At 39.2% G+C, this 20,861-nt stretch overlaps 1 protein-coding gene and 1 non-coding gene across 5 annotated transcripts in view; both read left to right on the top strand.

Annotated features, from left to right (window-relative positions):
• The window catches only part of cadm1a (cell adhesion molecule 1a), a 442,188-nt gene that overhangs the window by 8,012 nt on the left and 413,315 nt on the right, over positions 1–20,861 (top strand). The window lies entirely within an intron of this gene.
• On the top strand, positions 10,243–10,314 carry trnad-guc (transfer RNA aspartic acid (anticodon GUC)). The gene has a single exon. It is a non-coding gene; the product is annotated as a tRNA-Asp (tRNA).

Here is a 20,861-nt window from a genome sequence, read left to right as displayed (position 1 = left end):
GTGTCTGTTAGTCAAATATCTCTGCGGATCAGGATCACACTGACCTGAGACTTTTAACATGGCTGCTGCGTGGTTCAGTGGTGTGCATCTAAGCATTTGTTTGGACTGCAATGATACCGTGAATAAATTATTTCATAAATGCTTTACAAATTCCGCCGAGCATTGTCCACCGGAGCCACCACAGTCACGTGCGCACCAGAGCCAATCACTGCACACCGTGGCCACGTGCGCACCAGAGCCAATCACTGCAGAGCTCAAGCCCACGACATACCTGAAGAAACAAGCGGATTTATACCTGCAGCGGAGCGAGCTGGACCGGGATTTTGCCGGCGGTTCTGTCCCGTTCTGTTCTGTTCTGTGCATCTAAACTGGCTGTTGTGGATTAATGAGATTAAACGAGTCCGGACCGAATCTGTTCGGGTCTGAGGAGATCTGGAGACGCGCATACAACAAAGTGGAATCGGAATCTGGGGATGTTCGCCCACCTCCCGAGGCGATGGACCGGGCGCATCGGCACGTCCAAAACCGGACCTAGGGTAAATAATGTCCGCCACGCTTTTTCGCGAACATTGCCGTCACGTTTGCTTTGTGTCTGGTGCAGAAAGAAACGGTAAAAATGGGCTTTTGTCACAAAAGTGTCCAAGCAGCAAGTTTGGTTGTTGAGGAACAGGAAGTTGTGGGAGGGACCTAGGCGGATGATTGACAGGCAAGGACGGTCGGACAGCGATATTGAGAGTTGAGAGATTTGTTACATTTAGCGTGTTTGGAGTGTGTAGTTAGTGTGTTATGTAGTGTTTGGTGTAGTGTGTTTAGTGTGTAGTGGAGTCGGTTTTTCGTTTAATGAGTCAGAACAATGAGAAGATGCTGAATGTGGAGCAGGCAGTGCAGCTCTCAAGGAGCACAGGCAGACCTGAGCATTGCCTGCATTTAAATGTAAATAGTTACATATAACTTTGTACATTTTTTAAATGTATGCACAAATTTAGCACACAACAATTTATATTTGCATTATAAGTAAAAAAAAAAATGGTTTGTTGTAAATATGTTTATTTGTGGTTTTCACAGTAAAAAAATCTAACTTTTTCTACTCGGATTTTATGTTTTTTTTTGTGATTTTAGGTCCATTGTGTTAATACAGTTTGTCAAAATAAAAAAAATAACTGTACAGTCACACATGTAAATAGTAAACCAAGTAAATAGTTTTTAAGGTGAAATATAATGGCAAAATCAAAAATAGTCAAAAACAGCCAATTATACCCTGGAATATTGGATTTCACAACAAACCTAAATATCCCTGACGTCCCACCTTCAAACACAGCGTCATTTGGCCATCTATGAAAAAGCTCCTTAACCTCCCACTTTTTTATAGGAATACACTTTTGTTACGGGCACTGCACTAGTCTATAATAAAAATATTTGTTCGTTTCAACCCATCCTTACCTACTCACCCAGTCTTTCCCCATACATTGCTCTTTTTTTCCTGTGAAACTTTTATTGCACAGAAATAAGATTTTACTCATCCCACAGAAAATCTACCCATTTGGAGCTTGACAGGTGTTACTACCACATCCTGCTTGTGTGTGGTAGTGTTCAGCAGTTTTTACCCTTGGCGGGCAATGGCAGTGTTCTTCAGCCCAACCTTCGCTGGTTGCACAGGTGTTAGACATGGAGACCCCATGAGCATTTAGCTTTACTGATCTAGTTAATTAATAAGTAACTGTTTTTAACTCAGCATCTGTAATGACTGATATTGAGATGTTGCTGAACAGGGTCCACTCTACAGAAAGCCTCTTCTGTCAGCCTTATTTTGATCATTTCATATCAGGTGACAACAATCTTCAGGTCTTGTGTCATGTGTGCTAAATGCACACAGGACATCATCACTCCCTCCCTCTGACACTTCCCTCTTCCTCCTTTCATTTCACTCATTCAGAAAGAAATGAGCATGCTAATTTGAATCCTTCACTAAATAAAGTCAGGGCAGCTGTCATCTTTGAGCAGGAATGACTTCCTTTTTTTGGGGTGCCATTTAGCTCAGTTGCTAGAGTGCGCGTCCCATGTGGCGAGGCTCTGCAGCAGACCTGGGTTCGACTCCCGACCCAGGTCCCTTTGCTGCGTGTGTCATTCCCCCTCTCTCTCACCCTGTTTCCTGTCATATCTTCAGCTGCACTATCAATAAAGCCATAAAAGGCCAAAAAAATACTTTAAAAAAGGAATGACTTCCTTTTTTGAACAAAATGTTTCTTAGTCATCGCCTGCTGCTTTTCTCTCCTGTCTGTGTTTGTTAGAGCACTGCTACGGCTCAACTGTCACTGTCAGAGCCTTGCAGTGATTGGCTGTGCTGCACTACGTCACTTGTATAATAAAACAAAAAAAACCCAAAAAAAAACAAAAACATGTGATTGGGCAAAACAGCTAATTCAAGACAGAGAGAGTCCAGTGAGTTAATGACTTACTCAGTCAGTCAAGCTGTTGTATTTACTCAGGTTGAAATAATCAAATTCAGGCACCATCATACAGCTCTCAGCCATCACTTCTTTATTGTTTTAAGGGCTATTCCCTTTAGTCAGGTTTAAAACAAATGACAACCATGACTAGTTGGATTGAGGTAAGGTGATAAGCCAGGCAGAAGCAATCCACTGTTCCTGATTTTCAAAAAAACTGCTGTGCAGCTAGATCTATATATTCAGGATCATTGTCATGGTGCATTGTTATACAATTTTGGGAGCTAATATCTAAATGGGGCTACAAGTCATACGCGATTAACCTAGGGGAAAGGTGATCACCCTTCAATACCCTCAAAGCTGCAAGCATTCATTGAATTCACTAATTAATTCTCATAAACCTAGAATGGCTCTTTCTCACAGTGTTATCATGTCAAGTCGCAATAGTTTCATTAGGCTCTCTTTGCCCTAAATCTATACATTTCATAACTTTTGAGTTAATAATTTATTCGATTTTACTGTTATAATTAGGCATTCAGGGAAGATCAGGGGCGTCGCTAGGAGTGCAAAACTTCCGGGGCTTTCGCCCTGCAGACGGTGTTGCCTCAGTCACCTTGAAAAAGTAATCTGATTACTGATTGCTGATTACTCCTTTAAAAAGTACAGCCAGCACAGAGTGTTTAACGAAACTTAATATTCTCGACTTTAGTTAACACGAACTCAGAATAATGACTGTATTTCCAGCTAGAAAATGCGCATCTCTCTCCTCCCTCCATTGTTGTTTGTGTCGTGCGTGGTGTTATACATGAGTTGTCCTAATGCTGAAAACGTAAAATTATAATAATAATAGTAATGCACAGCGACTTGAATAGGTAACTTTAATGTGATTACTGGTTTGGAGATATTAACACGTTAGATTACTCGTTACTGAAAAAAGTGGTCAGATTAGAGTAACGCGTTATTGGCATCACTGCCCGCAGATAGTCTTATTTAACGGGGGGTCCGGGGATTTGGCTGTTAAAGATGCAATTTCAACGTAGTTTGAGAAGGAAAGGAAGGCCAAGTGTTGGGGTCCTCATTGTCATATTTTAATCACAAATAAAGCTAATTTTCCGTCACTATAGGCCTGAGTAATGTTTATGTTAGAGATATTATAGCCTGTAATAAGACCTGTGCTGTGTGCATAGGCTATTAGAGCAGGTAGAACATTCCCTATTACAATTTCTTTGCTTCATTGTCTATCTGCATTAGGCCTACAGTAGGCTTTGTAGGGTATGAGAAAAAAATAAAAGAATAACACTGATGTTGAATTTAAAACAAATTATTCTGACTCTGCCCATATATGGGCATATGCCATAAGGAAAGCCAGGTCAGCTTCTGCACAATTTGCGCTGGTGACGATGTTGCATTTGTGGCTGCTGGCCGTTCGATATGCAACCACACAAGCTTTCCTCTTGTGTTGCTTGAGCCCAGTTGATGTTCTACAGTGGAGCAGAGGGTTATATGGGGTCAGAAATTATTTGCAACAGCTGGGTTCCATTTAATTTCTTGCTGTCTGACAATGTCAAAATCACACAAAGGTGCCACATGTGCTAACTTTATTAAAACTTTAATATCATCTTATTAAATGGGATTGGTAGGCTCAAATTGGCTAACTATTTCATCAGCCAGCTTACAACTGGAAACACACATTTCAAAGTCTGCGATCCACCTTAAAAGAGGAGTGTTATCACTCAACATGAGATTTTTTATTCTCTCTCATGAAGAAACAATGAAAAAAAAAATGCTGTGGCCTTTTATTATGAAGCACAAGGAGGAGCCCCGGCAACATGAGAAAGCTGCCTGAGGCAGGTGGATCTTCCCCGACTCCCTGACACATGGAAGCAATCCTGACCATACACTCACAACAGTGATAACACACACCAACACACACACGCACACAGACATGTGATCACAAGTAAAGAAATAAAGAAAAATACAGTAAAAAAACAGGAATGAAAAAAGTGACTATATATAAGAACTCAAACTAAAAAAAATACAAAATACCTTTCTGACTAAGAAAAAAGCTCATATTCTTCATTCTAATAAGTGAATGATTATGCTGTTGTATCATTTATTCTCTAGAATCCTAAAAAAGGTAGAAATGAATACAGTCCGTGTATAGAAAGACACATTTAAATGCATCGCTTACCTTACAGAATTCAACTCCTGTTCATTATCCCTCCTACAGTATTAATTTAATATGCTATTTTAATCCCAAATTGGGAAATTCTTTTTTCCACTCACATTACACACAGGTGCGCTCACATGCAATGTAGAGGAGATGAGCAAAGGGGCAGCTACACATGCCCAACGAGCAGTGTTAGGGGTTGGTGCCTTGCTCAAGGGCACCTCAGCAATGCCCAGGATGTGAAATGGCATTCTCCAACTGCCGGCGCACATCGTTCTTTTTTTGGACTTGAACCGGTGACCTTTAAGTCCCAAAGCTATTGCCGCCCCACATTGCATTACATACATTAAACTGTATATATGCTAATGCATTATTGTTGTTAACTTTTTTGCCGTAAATTCCCAATATTATTTACTTAATATTATTACTTATTTATATTAGCACCAGAGAGAATCAGGTCTTTATTGTGATATATTCAGTATAATGCACACATTAACGTGCACTACTGTTTTCATTACCTTATTATTTCCACTGTGCTTTCTCGGATCTGTGTTAAGTTATCGCCAGTAAAACTCTACTCTTAGATGTGTCAATTAAAAGTCTGCCATCAGCTCAGTGGGTATAACCCCTCCTTATTTTTAGGGAGTTTAGTTAAATTGATTGTAGTGTAACATCAATAAAAGTGGCCAAGAGAGTGAAATTGGAAATAATAATTGAGTGAGAAGTCTTGCTGCCAACAAAAAAACAAACTCAGAGCAACACAGTGGTTAGTATGACGTGTACAGTGGGGGGGGGGGGGGGGGGGGGGGGGTGCAGTTTGGGTCATCATACTGTAATATTTATACTTATGTAATAGGCTACTTAAAAAATTTCATTTTTTTCACTGGTTATAATGCTCTCACACAGCCATCATGAACTCCCCTGCATGGGCTTGGAATGAAGATTCATCTACTATTGTAAAGAAATACTATTTTTATTATTTGTTTCAAGAGAGGAGTTATCTAAGTCAGAGTCCTGCATGGGTGAAAAATAATGTACTGTGTCGGACACAGATGCGGATTGGGTGGGACGCCTGGAGAGGCGGGTCGGGTTTTACGATTGCCATTTTCAAGGCGTCACTTATCATCAGTCATTATTAGCAACACAAATGATAAGCATTTATATTTCATATGAGCTCATTCATGCGTGCTTGCACCCCCCCAGAACTCCCATTCCCCACGCTGGCTTACTTTCACTTTTAAAAATTGCGTCCGTCCAATTTTCCTTAGGGCATCGGTATCAATTTATATTTGTGCTACTGTCGGAAAACGGGTCGGATGCAGTTTTAAGTCTGGTGGGTTCGGGCGGGTTTGCAAAATAAGACCCGTGCAGGACTCTGATCTAAGTGACCATTTTAATCCTCTAGCTAATTATCAATCTAAATATCCAACATGCTAGTTAACGTCAAAGACTGCGGTGGAAGACAACGGTAAAATATTATCTTTCTCTAACACTGGATTTACTTACTCCTGAATTTTTAAGGTGTGGCGGCTTTTATTTTGCCATGGCGGTGCGCCACAGTCAATTACATGTAGGGGAAACCCTGGTGTATCTATTATCATTCTCATGTGAATGTACTTATACCTCTATTATTGATTCAGTTAGTGATCCATTTTTTTTAATTAAGTAATTACCTAGAGCCAGAGCAAATTTGAGCAACAGCCTTGACTTCTATCAGAGATGTGATCGCAGAATGAAAGCAATTTGGCAAATTTGTTAAAAGGGAACCAGTAAATCCTTGAAGCACTTCCATGGATAAATGACTGAAAACAACGTAAAGAGATAAACTGACGAATCATTGCAGCCATAGACTGCAGGGTTACGTGAAGGACACTGACGGAGCCCTGATTATAGGAAAATGTGGAAACTGCCCCAATACTTGCATGTGGTTGGCTAATCTAATCTGTAGTCCCAAGTGGACCATTGTCAGTCACAGCGAGAAATGTTTTCCATTTGGGTTTTTGAATTTACAAAAGACAACAAGTGGCCTTTGATTGCTCTTTTCCTCCCAGTTTGAGGCCTTCATCATCTTGCTCTGCTGCAGAGTCACAGGGAGGCATCGCTCGCTGTAATTGGGCCCATTTTGCCTGCATTCATAGATACAATGCCGGGTTCAACAATGAATGAATAAGGAATCAATGCATATCATTTGTGCTTTCAACCAAATAAACAATACAGCTGGTGTTCCACTGTAATCATCGGAGGGGAAATGAATGCCCTTCTGAATACAATACAGGTATGCATCAGCCATCACGGCACAGTAGGCTTGAGTGATCTGGGTTCTCCCATCTTTCATTATACATAACACTCCAGCTTGTATTACATTTCAGTGAATTTGCTCCTGATGAGACCCTTCAGGCTGTTACACTGTCTCCCATGGAAGTGGATCACTTCTCCCTACTGTGCTCAGTTCTCGTCCTTTGTCTCATCTATTGTAACTCTGTCTTGACTGATATTTTCTGCACTAATGCCAGACAACTGCTGCACAATAAGGCACCATCTCATTTTCTTTGTGTCCTCGTTGGATGATGCAGAGGAAAATTTCACCTGCTATAGAACAATCGGGCCATCCATTGTGCAGAAGAGGACTGTGAGGCTGTGAAGCACCGCTTAATATCATTTAGTGTCACCATCAGATTTTCTTTTGTGTGGAAAAAGGACTTGTAGTAACAGAAAAACAATATCTTCCTGTATTACACTGGTTGTTATTCAGACCAAATAACACAGCATGTCTCTTCACCAGAGACGAAGATTTAGCAATTGGAAACATAGCATTTATGTGATTATTGTTCTACTCAAGCCTTTAGATACCCACCTTTCGGCTTCGATTAGGGTTGGGCAATGTCTACAGAAAATGGACAGTGAAGACTGTAAACTATGGCGATGGACAACAAAAATGTCATAGTATGTCGAACTTCCCACTCTGTGTCCATAACTTAGCTGTGTTTGGTCTCAGACGCTTGAAACAAAGTCAGTATTAACAAAGGCCTTTTAAATCATGATTGTACGATGGTACAGGGCTTATTAGTCAATGACTGCCAGCCATTGGCAAACTTATCATAGCACTAGCATAGTGTTTGCGTCCAGCGGATGTAACAGTTTGTAACTAAAGGTTCCTGTGTAGAGCAGAAAATAAATGAAAGTAGTAGAAGCAGTAGGAGTAGTTGCCTTTTTTGGTTTATCATTCCTTGGATCCTCCTGATCAAGTTGTCAGGTTCTGTTGCCTACCAGTCTGAAAAACAGATTTAGAGAGAAAATGGCAAGTTGGCATCAGAAATAGAGTCTCTTGACCACTGAGTCTGTTCAATATTTAGAGCAGCAAGAATTGGCAGCTAACAACTAATTTATGACGATTATAAAGAGGATGCTAAATGTGAACTCACAGTTTTCAAAGACTCATAAAGTCATATAGGGAAACCTTAAACATTTAACCTATTTCTTGGGGAGCAGTGGACAGCCACTTTTCAGGGGACAATGTCAGACATAAGAAAGTGTCCTGACAAAGGGCACTGACTGGACAATTTACCTAATATACATGTTTTTGCTTGGGACAACCTGAGTAGCTGGAGGAAATCCATGCAAGCACTGGGAGAACATATGAACTCCACACAGAATGTCCCTGCCCGATTGGTGAATCATACACTGGACCTTCTTACTGTGCGTCAAAAAAAGACCAAGTACACCTGTGCAATTTGGGGCCTCCATGGGTCTAAATTGCAGCACATTCCCCGGATGCTTAATTGAATTGGGATCTGAGAATATAGAGGTGACATCAATGTCTTGAGCTCTTTGTTATAGTATTTCAGCAAGCAGGACAAAAAATCCTCTGATCTGACAGACTTTGTCCTCTTGCTTGAAGAAGACAAACAGTAATATTTAAAGTTTCTGAATGTTTTATATAAATTACTCTGTAATGAACAGCAAAAACTCCTCACTGAATCTTACAATTAGATGCTGCATTTTTGCTGTTGTAGATTTATTTTTCTCCAACTGATTAAAGACCACAGAAAACCATTGTTAGATGATGTTACTCTATTTATATTCTACTCTGATATGATATCAGAACATTTTAGTTAGTCTGTATCTGATATTTGTGATGAGCAAGTTTTTGTTGACCCACTCCAGCCAACTTGCCTCCACCAAGCACTCAGGAAGAAAATCACATCTAGCAGGAGGTACAGATAACAATTTGTCTACCAAAGAGTAAGAGCGAGAGCAAAGTGTCTGACCACAATGCTTTCATCAAGCTTGAATGGATGGACAACACGTAGAACCCAGGCATCCTTTACCAGGTCATGGCTCTTTGCTTTTTGAGTTGTAGAGCAATTGTGTGTGGCCACTGTGATTTCGCCTTAGGCCAGAACTTTATAAGTAATGTTTCTATTTTTCTTCTAATTATCCACTAACAGTAGATGACACTAAATGCAGCCAAAAGCCAAAAGACGCTTTGCTCTGCGTAGGAGGTGAAAGACTTTCTGTGAAGTGTAGGATATCGCCAGCTGAACTTGTAATGAATGAGGCAGACTGAGAACAAGTGTTGTAATTGCAATAGAAAAACAGTTACATTATAAAGAAGGAAAAATGACAGATAGTACCTATGGATATTTTATATACATATCATATATTAAATCTCTTATTTATCATGGGGCTTGGAACATGAAATTTAAAGTAAATGTTACTCTTTAAAATACTTTATACTTTTTTTTTTATTTTTAGGGTTTAGTGAAAGTTGTTTGAAACTCCATGGGAAGACTGTGTGTCTCCCACTGAAAATAAGAGGCAAAGAAAATGCTTGAACCCGGCCCGTTTTCCAAAGCAGTTCCCGCTGCTTTGAAGTGTGTAGTATTTGTTGGGCTTCACTTGGCTGTCAGATTAATACCTTCTCGACTGAAAATGAAAATGGGTGAAGGAGCAGTTAATCCGCATAAGAATATTTTTTTGAGGATGAGAAGCCGCGAGTCTAGCAAACTGTCTGCGTATTGATTGGTTGTCTGGCATTTCAGATTTGACCTGACATGCCAGGATCATCCAATTCCCTCTACATTACTGATTGCTGAACAGAATCTTTGCTTATCTTAACACATTCTTTTGAATTACTAGTTGACAGTGAAACAGTACCTGTCACATAGCATTTCCCATAAAGCCGAATTGGATTCTGAATCTGTGCATTTCAGGGGCCACTGACCTTTTGAAGCTGTTTGCCTGGACACAACTGACTTTGCTGTTTTCCATTAATAATTGATCAGTGATTGAGTTATGTTAACAGAGAAAGAGGTAAATGTTGTCAGCTTCACCTACGTGACATGCTTTCCAAGTATAGTTATTTTTAAGACAACTGAGGTGACCAGACCTGATGAACCAATAATGTTAGCTAGTTATTAACATTGTATGTCCATTCCATCTCTCTGCAAAGGTAGCAATAGTTTTACACTGTTTTATGAGGGGTAGAGAGAGTGAACCACAATGGTAATATTGTGGGCTGCAGGGCTCAGCAATAAGCTGAAATTGGCTGTAAGGCTCCTCAAAGCAGGGGGTAATCACTGCAGGTCCATTGCTAAGACCAGCACCGGATAGGATGAGAGAGTCCAATCCTCGTTAGTATAGTGGACAGTATCTCCGCCTGTCACGCGGAAGACCGGGGTTCGATTCCCCGACGGGGAGGTTATTGTTTTCTAAACATATTTCCCGTTGGTGAGTAATAAATGTTATCTATTTATCTATAAAAGTAGCACACAAAAAAAATATCTATGTAGTCCACATGGCTTTTGTCTTATTTCTCAAATATTTTTGATTTTACACTCAAGATTGACCACAGGCAGAAGGAACCATGTCAGTTTGTATACATTGACGTCTGTAGTTCACGATCTAAGCATGTTAGTTGTCAAATTTGATACCTGAGACAATGCGCTCACTTACCGCCGCCTACGTAGCCACTTAGCACATTCCTGTCACTGTCAACTGTGACCTGTTGAGCAATACTAGCGGAGGATGGTGCTTGTCTCCATATACATAATATTACCTCCCACACTAGCATGATTGGCCAATAATTGTAACTTAGAAGGCTCTATTAATGCTTCTTGAAAGCCATCTAATGGCATTATACCTCACAGAGGAGGTCATTTTTTTCATATATCAGACATAAGCGTCTGTTAAGTGAGTTAAGAATGTGCTCTTGTGCCAAGTTTGTACTTAAAGTCTTACAGAGGCCAAAGTCCCAAGACCTCTTAGTGATTACAGCGGAGGCCACACTCATCTGGCTTTACTCCTCGATCTGATTTGTCCACCATAAGTTGGTAAACAATCAGGCTAATGTTAGCTGTTACCAGACTTTATATGTAGGTACAATCCAGAGACCAAACATCCGTTGAACTCAAACTACCTTTTCTCTTTTCTGAAAATCTCAACAATTAAAGCCTGAAATCAGGTACAGCTAAAGCATTCAGTTTAATTTAGAAACCTTCTTGCATTGTCTTGTTCTTTGTGCGGAACCTTTTGAGTTGTCTGACAATTGCACCCTTTTTTAATGGGATTGTCTTTTATGTATGTTAACACTCCTGCCTTTATTCCTGTAGTTCTTGTGAAATCACACCTTTCAATAACAGTTTCATCAACCACCATCCCCATATAAGCAACCTACAAGTTACCTGTGATATTCTGTCAGTGCATCACCACATATCCGGTTCCTCTCACTTCAATGTGGTTACATGGTTAGCAGCTGTGGGGGTCGCTGAAAATTCAATCTACCAAGGAGTATCAGATCACTGCTACAATTCAGCTTGAAACAGATGGCTCAGTGCATCAAGTTTGTTTTTTCCTTTTTTATATGGCATGAGTTTCCTACTCAATCTGATATGGATGGATAGATGGCTGAACAAATTAGTTTGAGGGATGACCGTCTTTTGAGTGTTCGCATTATTTTTGATACACTATTATTTTTTAACTGTCAAAAAATACATACATTGATTGAAGCCTTTTTGAGAAGCTAGAACCATCAAATGTTTGGTAAATAATTCTTCTGCTCAACCTATCATCAAAATGCATATATTTATATTATTTATTTGAAATTACTTTTTTTTAAATCAGCAGTTTAACATAACAGATATATTAATGTGTATTTCCAGTGTTCCTTCACTGTATTTGTTGACGTCAACAAGTGTGTTATAATCAGCACATTTACATAGAAGCAGCTGTAATATGTAGGGAAAATATGTGATTGCTGATGTCCAGTCCACCAGAGATCAGTTACAGCATAATTACAATCCACTCAAGGTTAGTTGTTACTCCAAATGGAAATGTGTTTATCAGGCCTGAATGTTTAAATTGGTAATCGATTGGTGATTTGTTTTCTGTTTCTCTATTTTTAATTTGGTAAAATATTCTGTGGTCGGTCAATAATAACTTAAAAAAAAAAGGAGCACAGTGTGGAGGAGCACATCAGACAGTAAAAATCAATTCATTGCGTCCTCTGTCACCCACAGATGGTGCCACTTCAATCTCCTTCCTATTTTGTCACGCTAATGTGCTGAAAGATGACAAGGGTGGGTCATCTCAGCGCAAAAATAGCAAAGGCTGCGTTTGACGGCCGTGTCAGTCTGCCTTCTATTTTGTCACAGTAATGCTTTGAGAAATGACAACTGTGGGTCATTTCAGAGGAAAAATGGCAAAGGTAGTAGACTGTGACTGCAGGTCTGGGACTGCTAAATTCTCTAGATTTCATCTCCTCTATCCTCTGTAATACTATTCTAAATCCTCAGCATTTCATATATGACTGTAACATATTGCCTATTAATCATATGGGGTCACATTAATAATTTGTGAGCTCTCTTCTTAAGTCTTAAGTACCATCTGGGCATTCATGCAATAAGAAGCAGATTGAATTTCGGTGTTGAAAAAAACATATATTCTTGAAAAATGAATATGATTATTTTTTTCTTATTAATTTTGCTTAAACCAACAATATTTGTGTCAGTGACAAGCGTGTTAATTTTAAGCTATACATGCACAAAACATTCTAATGGATCAGTCACCTATAAGTGTAAGATGTATAATAAAGGTCTGTAAAATAAATGAAACACTTGATGTCACTGTTGGTGTCCTACTGAGTTCTGCTAAAATGTAATATTCCAAAAGTTTTGTTCTCATGACCTTGAATCTAAGGACAGTGATTCATTAGTAAGCATTACCGAACCAAGCCGAGAAATTTTGCCTTTGAATGCATCGTTGTTTTAATTAAATATCAAAATGACCACAATTAATCAGCAGACAACAGGCTTATTGAGTCCTTGATTTAAGGCCCTCACCGACTCTACCCCTTACTTATTAAAGATGGCTACAACAGAGCATTAATTGAAACTAAGATTTAGTAACAGAACCTGTGATAGCCATGATATTTCCCCATCTTTGCCCAGTGCATGATGGGATAGGTTGTGCTAACACTCACCTCCAGATAGCTGTGTTTGGTCTTAAACTTCTCTTGTATTTTTCCAGTGTAAATACCTTTCTCTTTGCCTTACTGATAATGTCTGAGTGGGGTGGTATTGAACCCCAGCATTTTTTGGCACTGACTGAAATTTGCTTGGAGCAAATTCTCAGAAATGTCTTGTAATAAAACTTTTCACATTCACTGTCTGGTGGGATTAAATGTCTGGTTTTATTATTCTCATTTTGCCAATTTTCTCTAATGTTGCTTGTGTTAATACACTTTTACCAACATCTGCTCCTTTAGTTAAAGCAACAACTTTTTGGAAAAAGAAAGTTGATTGTCGAGTCTTATCCCCAGACTGTCAAAAACAATGTTTTGGTTTGGTAGCTTGGTTCTGATGCGAACCCAAACAGCAGTAGTTTAAGACCTGGAGACAATTCAACAATCAACTATCTTCCTCCTTGAAGCTACGTTTTATTGCTTTAAAAAAATGAAAAATAAAAAATACGTGTTTGTGTTTCTCTAAGGTATTGAGTACCAACTGAAGAACTAGTATTAAAAAAAATGTATAGGACGACCAGCCCTTGACTGAAGCTGAGTTTTGCCATTCTCATATGTCTAGATGTGTTTTTGTTTCCTTGATTTAACACATAGCTCTTTCCCTAAGTGACTACTCCCCTGGGCCCCCAAAAAACTCTTCAGTTGGCCCTGACCTTTGTATACACATCTGTGCCATGTTTCTGCTAGAAATGCAAGCAGCATAAGGCATTTATGAAACGCTGATTTAATTTATTTCGTCAGCTCTCATGGCCTGGGCACGGATGGGCTTGGTAGTGTTATTCATTCAAATGCAGAACATTTGAATGCCCCCCTGGCGATTGTGTCTGTAATTAAGTCCTGAAAAGACTTTATGAATCTATAAAGACAGAGATTTAGAGAATGAAAAAAGTTTGTTGCAACGGTTTTGATTGGTTGTTAAAGCTTACTGTTCGCATTAGTCAAATGGAGAATCCTGTCGAGCTGCACAGATTGAAGCTGCTGGGGCAAGAACCAGTGTTTTGCAAAAGCTGACACAGCCACTTCCTATATGAGTTTGAGTTTGTGCCAGAGAGTAATTTACCATGGCTTAGAGACTGACAATGTGGCTCCCACTGAAATTAATGAGCGGTTGGAACAATTGGACTTTGTTTAATGGAAGTTTAGCTTGAATGAAAAACTTGGAGAGTTTAGGACTTTAGTTTTGTCACTGCAGTTTATGTGGGAAATTAATGCTGACCTTTATGGGGAGGGCTGAACTTTTAAAGATGCTGATTTAGGTAGATGGGTAGGTTCCCCCTGTCTAGTTACCCACAGTAATAGTCACTGTATCATAAGCCATCTTTAGAAGGAGAGTATTTGAGTTTGTGTGGGTGCTGTTTGGCCTTACTGTTGTTTAGAACATGATGGTAGTTGTATAGTGTTGGCTTTTTGGTTTAAAAGGCTTATTTTATGGTTAAGGTCAGTATTTGACTTTAAACATATGTATATTATAGAGACAAATCCCTGGGAGTTAAGGTAGTTCTCAACAGGGTGGCAGCATACCATCAAGGCCAATGAGGTTATATTCCTTATGTTTATGGTTTTATTTCACTGAATACTTTCATTGTATTTGCTTATTTAATCACTGTAAATGTATGGGCTCTTAACCAGGCAAATATTGGAACCATGACCCTTAAACCTGATGAAAACTAGTTGGATGGAGTGAATGCCTTCACAGCAGTCAAATCTGGTTAATATTTTCACATTGGAAGCTCTGACCCTCCTGTGAGGTCATTGTGCTCTCGATACCTATCCGTTTTTCAGAAAAATAACCAGTTCACAAAAACTGCACATGCAATAAATAAATATATATAAATACTGAAATAAAATAAAATCAAGCACTCCAACGTACAAAGCAGAATTCGAAATGATCAATTTCTCTTGCTTCTAAAGAAAACATCAATGACAATTAAATAATAATTGAATTCATTAAAAGTAAAGATGAAAAATCCTCACCCCAGTGATTCACACCTGTTTTGATTGATGAAAAAATTCTGAAATTAAACATGTTTGTTATTTGACTGCCATTTGTAATTATTTTTGGGGGCTTTTTATAGACTTAAAAATATACAGATAAATCAGTATTGAAAATGCTGCCTTTGAAAAACTAAGCAGGTGAACACTTGTGTATTTATATCTACAAAGAAGTAGTGAGAAAATGTTGTTTTTGAGAATTTTTTTTCTGATGTATTAAGTTTTAAAAACTTTTATCCTTTCATGTCAATAGTTCACATATAATTCTTTAGACTCTGTTAGTACAAAACTGTTGGTTGTACTTGGCTGTAGTCAATATATCTTCATTTATTTAGATTTTGACACATTTGAATGATTCTCATCTGTGTGTAATGTTAAACAAAGATATACCCATAGATCATTCTTGCCCCCGCCCAGCCCAGCTCAGCCCCCCATTGCAGGCTTCCTCCGAAGTTTTGTCTTATTAAGGTTCCTACATGTATAGCAGCACAATCAGGCCCCCCATCAGAAACAAGGGGATTATGGTGCACCCAGGCTAGTCTTTGAGAATAATCAGTCAGGCCTGTGGAGAGACAGCCTGGTAATTTTCTCTACTTGCACCGCCATCAGTGTAGCATCACCATGTTCCTGCATGGAATAAATAGAGCATCAGTCAGCCTCATCTCCTCATGCTGTTTTTACTACCTGCCTCTGTGCATGCGTATGCGTATGCATAACCTGAAGCCATCAGCGATGGCAAGGGTAGTCATGGTGACTGAAACTTTACGGTACAGTATATCAAACCTGAGTCCACTGTTTCTCAGTGCCTCTGTATTAACCATAACCATAAAACCTTAACTTGTAGCCCAGTGCTTTTGATTAACGTTGAATCAGATAATGCAAAATCAACGCAACCCCATACCTGAATATGACTGAATATGACTGAATAGGTCGATTAGGTTTAGTTCAGGTTCTGGCAACTGCTATGTTATGTTTAGGAAAAGGCAATTGTTTGGCTGAAATAAGTGCTTATGTAACTCAAGTCATGTGTGTGTGTTTAACTTTGATAAAATTGTGTAGGTGACACAGGTTAACTATGTCACTACTGTGTTTGTTAAATGTAAGCTGCTAGCACAGAAGGCCTCGGCCTAAATGGTTGTTTTTCAGATGAGGACGGGCTGTGCAAAAGGGTTGTTAGTCTGCCAATCCCACTGAGAATCAGCCCTCGAGCTTTTAGCAGGTTTCAGCTCATTGTTTTTTGTTTGCTAGTCCACATGCTTGAGTCCCATGGAACAATATGCTTAAAGGAGCAATGTAACAGAAAAATGGAAAACCAGGCGTGTACATTTAGGGTAAAGGGGCTTACCCAATGGTCCTAACCTTTTCAGTATTCATAGTTATATAACACAGCTCATGCAATTTGCTATGCAATAATTGCATCATGCTTGAAGCTAAAGCTTACACCTCAGCCAGTCAAAGAAACCCCCTGTGTTTTTTAAGTTGCCTCTTTATTTTTAAATGCGGGACTGAGTTGCCCAATGGCCGGCACATTTAAAGAAAGATTAGACATAGGCTTGTGGTGATCTGACCTTTTTTAATCTCCACAAAGTGCCGCAAGAACCCCTGACATCATCTGAACTGCACTTTGTATGAACGTTGTTTAAATACCTCAGTCTATATGATATTATGGAGAGAGAGCCAAACATTTAGTATCCTACTGTTTCCATATTTGGATGCTTTGAACAGTTTGAGATTACATATTCTGGCGTGTGCGTGACTTGGATTAGGTTGGCTTCTCCACTCCCCAGGTTGAAATAAATCTATTACTAATGTGATCTGTACTGTTGCCAACTGATGAAATATTTTAAGGCCTGTTGGATTGTGCAGTGTGTCATTGCAATAATTAACTACATCAGTTAAAATGTAATTGTTCATTAAATATGAATTCACATCTTATTGGTTAATATTTCACAACCAAAAGCCAAAAGATAGTTGCTTAAAAGTTGTGAATTATTTGGTGGGCTCATTTAACTGCTTCACATACACTGTTCCAGCTATGCTATGTTAGAAGCAATACACTCTAAATATATGGACATAGTTGATCAGGACATTGCAGCGCCACAGGCACTAACAGCTTCCACTCTTCTGGAAGGGCTTTCCATAATATTTTGAATCTGGATGCAGGTTTGCTCCCCTTCAGCCAAGACCATTAGAGAGATTGGCCACTGATGTCGGCCGATAAGGCCCGGGTAGCAGTGTTCCAGTTTCTTCCCACAGGTGCTGGTTAGGGCTGGAGCACACTGTTGTCTAAAATATCATTGTGTGCTGTAGCCTTAAAATTTTCCTTCATTGGAACTAAGGGGCCTACCACACAATGATGAACAGCCTCACAAAAACACAAAACTATGTGGACAGGTGTTCCCATTCTTTTGGCCACACAGTATAGAAGGCGGTTGCCAAATTGGCTGAACTGAAATTGTTATGGTCCAAACTGTACTGGACATTTTTTTAATTTAGTTTAATGTATAATTAGCTTTGTTGCTATGTTTTGCTGGCTAAATTTTTTCAGCAATGCCCTCCTTGAGATGAGTAATACTACGGAGTGTAACTAAACAATTGCTGTGATACTTGTTATGAATGCACCCATAAAAAAAGGATTGAAAATAGTCTGTTGTGACCTACACTGATGCCAAACAAAGCTGACCTTTTCTCGCAGTCACATACAATTGCTCACACTTCCCCAAGCAGCAAACTAAACCTTATGGTTGCCTCCCTGCACTTAGCCTTCATCAAATATTAATCACTTCCAAGACATTGTGGCTTCGTTCACACTATGGTAAACTTATCCCAGCTGACAGAAATATGGCCCGAGTGGTGGTGCTTAGCCCAAAACATTTTTTTTTCTCCCTCTCTACCCAAATGGAGCGCTGTGTACACATTCATTAGCATGATGCTGCGTGCTCTCTCACATCTAGCGTCTGCTTTCAGTATGTTGCTTATGAGCCCATTAGAAGACATTAACTCAATCTTGTCATTTAATGGAAGTAAGGTCTTTATGAGAACAGAGAATAGGTGAATATGTTCTACCCAAACGTCTGAAAAGGTGGTAAAAATAGAATAAACCACATGCTGCAAAGTCTCTTTGTGTTTTGCCGGAGAAGAAATCCTGTGTTCTGTGATAACCCTGCTTGAATGCACAACGTTTTGGGATGGATGATTCCTTGTGAACACGAATAACTTTTTACTCTCTGTCATTTTGGCCCCAATTTATAGTGAAACGGCTCTAAATACTTCAGATGAAATCTGCATGATACTGGGTGAAGATGGACCATTCTCTGTGTGTTCAAAACTATTTGATGGGAACTCGGAGCAGCCTCCTAAACCCCTACTGTGGCGGGCCCTGTATTTGATATCGAACACGTTTCACATTACAGACTATCAAAGCGGCAGCTAATAGATTTCTTTGACATAGTTGTATTTTTTTGCTCTGTGCTAGGCCTCGGCTCAGGCAAGATACAGTGTCTCCAAAGAGCAGGCAGAGCACCACACCGTTTCAAGAGATTAGAGGTTGGTCAGCTAGAGGAACCAAATCGATACATCCTCTCAGGGAAAGGATTGACCATGCATTGATCCAGACCTAACAGGGGCTGGAGATGCACCAGACCACTAGAAGTAGAGGTGTGATGATAACAGTATACCCACCTCACAGCTTGATTTCTGAATCACAGAAACCAAGGGGGCATTTATGTGCTCATCAAAACAGTCATTAGGTGAGGTGTTGAGCAAAATGACTGCCTTGGAAAGCTTGGAAAAGGAGAACAAAGCACAGCAATGTCCTTAGAGTTTGTACCTCCTACTGGCTTTAGTAAATGTGGAAAAACAGTGGGCATGAATATCTAGGTTTTGGTTAATATTACTGCAACGAGTGAGTCACAGGTTCACAGCTTAATTGTGATTTTAATACACCAATAACAGCTGTCTGGGAACATTAAGACTGCTAAATACCAGATTTAAAAAGAGCCTTACTGTTGTGATCAACAATACTTGAACATTTAAGACTGCAACTGCAAGATTAATTTCATTATCGATTAATCCATTGATTATTTTCTTGACTAAACAAGCAGGTCTTTAGCTATTAAAATGGCAGAAGATGGTGAAAAATGTTGATCGATGTCTCCCAGAGCCCAAAATATTCACATTTGAGAAGCTTGAAACAGATATATTTTACATTGTTCTGTACTCATGAATTGATAATTTAAAAAATTGTTGATGATCAGGTGTGATCAACAGGTGTCAACTAATCAATTAAGTCATCAACAAAAAAATAATAATTCTGGAACATTACACTAACAGTAAAGCTGGTATTTATATTACTGGGAAACAGAGAGCAGTGGAGTGATGAGTGTGACATGACTTAATTGTTTTGCTGATGGAATTATTGCTGTGGAAATGTATTTCCTAAATCACGTCAACAGATAAATATGGAGGAAGATTTGAGTTTTCATTAATAACAAAAAAGCAGCAAATGCAAATAGGAGCAAATCAGAAAATAGGGCGTCTTATTGAAATCTGGCAAAATATATTTGAAAATTTGGAATTAAAGATTGGTGCTTCCTACAACCTTGTATGAAATATATAAAATTTATGATAAATGAAGAGGGAGAGTAAATGGGATGTTCAGCCTTTTTTTCTGTACGTTTATCACATTTCAATCTTCTCCTGCCTAAAACTTCCTGTAAGCAAATGTTCGAGCAGCGTTTTGTCAAATATAGTTGTTGGGTGGGCCTGCTTTGTGAGAAGCAACAATGTTCGTCTCTGAAAGAAGAGACACAAAGCGTGTGGGATGTGAATGTGAAGCGAGAACATCTCCAAGTCTCCAAGGAAACAAAAAAGCCAAACAAAACTGGATGTGGTTTCGTTCTCAAAAAGTCAAACAACTGAGAACTGGCATCTGAAAGCTCTGCTGTGTGACTCTTAATGCCAGCTAACTATTCACCTGAAGACGGACCTGTACTCGAGTTGTTTCTTTTGCTTGTTCAGTTTTTTCAAAAAACACACTTGAGTGTTCCCGTGTATTGTCAAAACTGAACTGCTGAAACACTGCAAGAGACAGATACCCGCACAATGTTGTTTCACTATACAGGAGACCCAAAGTGAATCCCAAAGATTTCACATTATTGAATTCAAGCATTATTGCACATGATGTCGTAAGCTTCAGTTCTTTTCTATATGGTAATGTTGTGTTATTTTATTTAAGTAGCTTCTGCGGCCCAATAAGTACTCACTTTGTCACTGAGCTTACAGAAAGGTCACTCATATTAATTTCACGGCTCAGTATTTCTAGGAATTATGTTGAGATTGAACAATACAGCATCTTCCGATTTTCATTTGTTTTGAAAACATTGGCAGTGAACTCTGAGTGTAGTCATTGGACATAATCCAGTATCAATGTCCTTGCCTTGAATTTTGCTGCGTCACTATCTGATATGACTGGGCACTAAGATGAGCTGCATCCTTGTGGTATCTCTGTTCAGTTTATCTAGATTCCTGCAGGTCAAATTCTTCTGAATGTTTGTGTTTCTTACCTTTCACTTGACATATTATTTCCTTTGTACCTTACATCTCAATACTCCTTTGAAAGTGTGAGTCATGATCTGACCTGAGCATGAACTTTTGTAAATTACAATGTTCTGTTTTTCAGGACACTTATCAGTTCAGCGTATGTACTGAGCTATTTTCAAGGCCACCTCCAGCT

Source organism: Sparus aurata, chromosome 13 (assembly GCF_900880675.1).
Source record: "Sparus aurata chromosome 13, fSpaAur1.1, whole genome shotgun sequence".
NCBI lineage: Eukaryota > Metazoa > Chordata > Actinopteri > Spariformes > Sparidae > Sparus > Sparus aurata.
The sequence above is the reverse complement of the archived record's forward strand: the minus strand, read 5'-3'. Positions and strand labels throughout refer to the sequence as shown.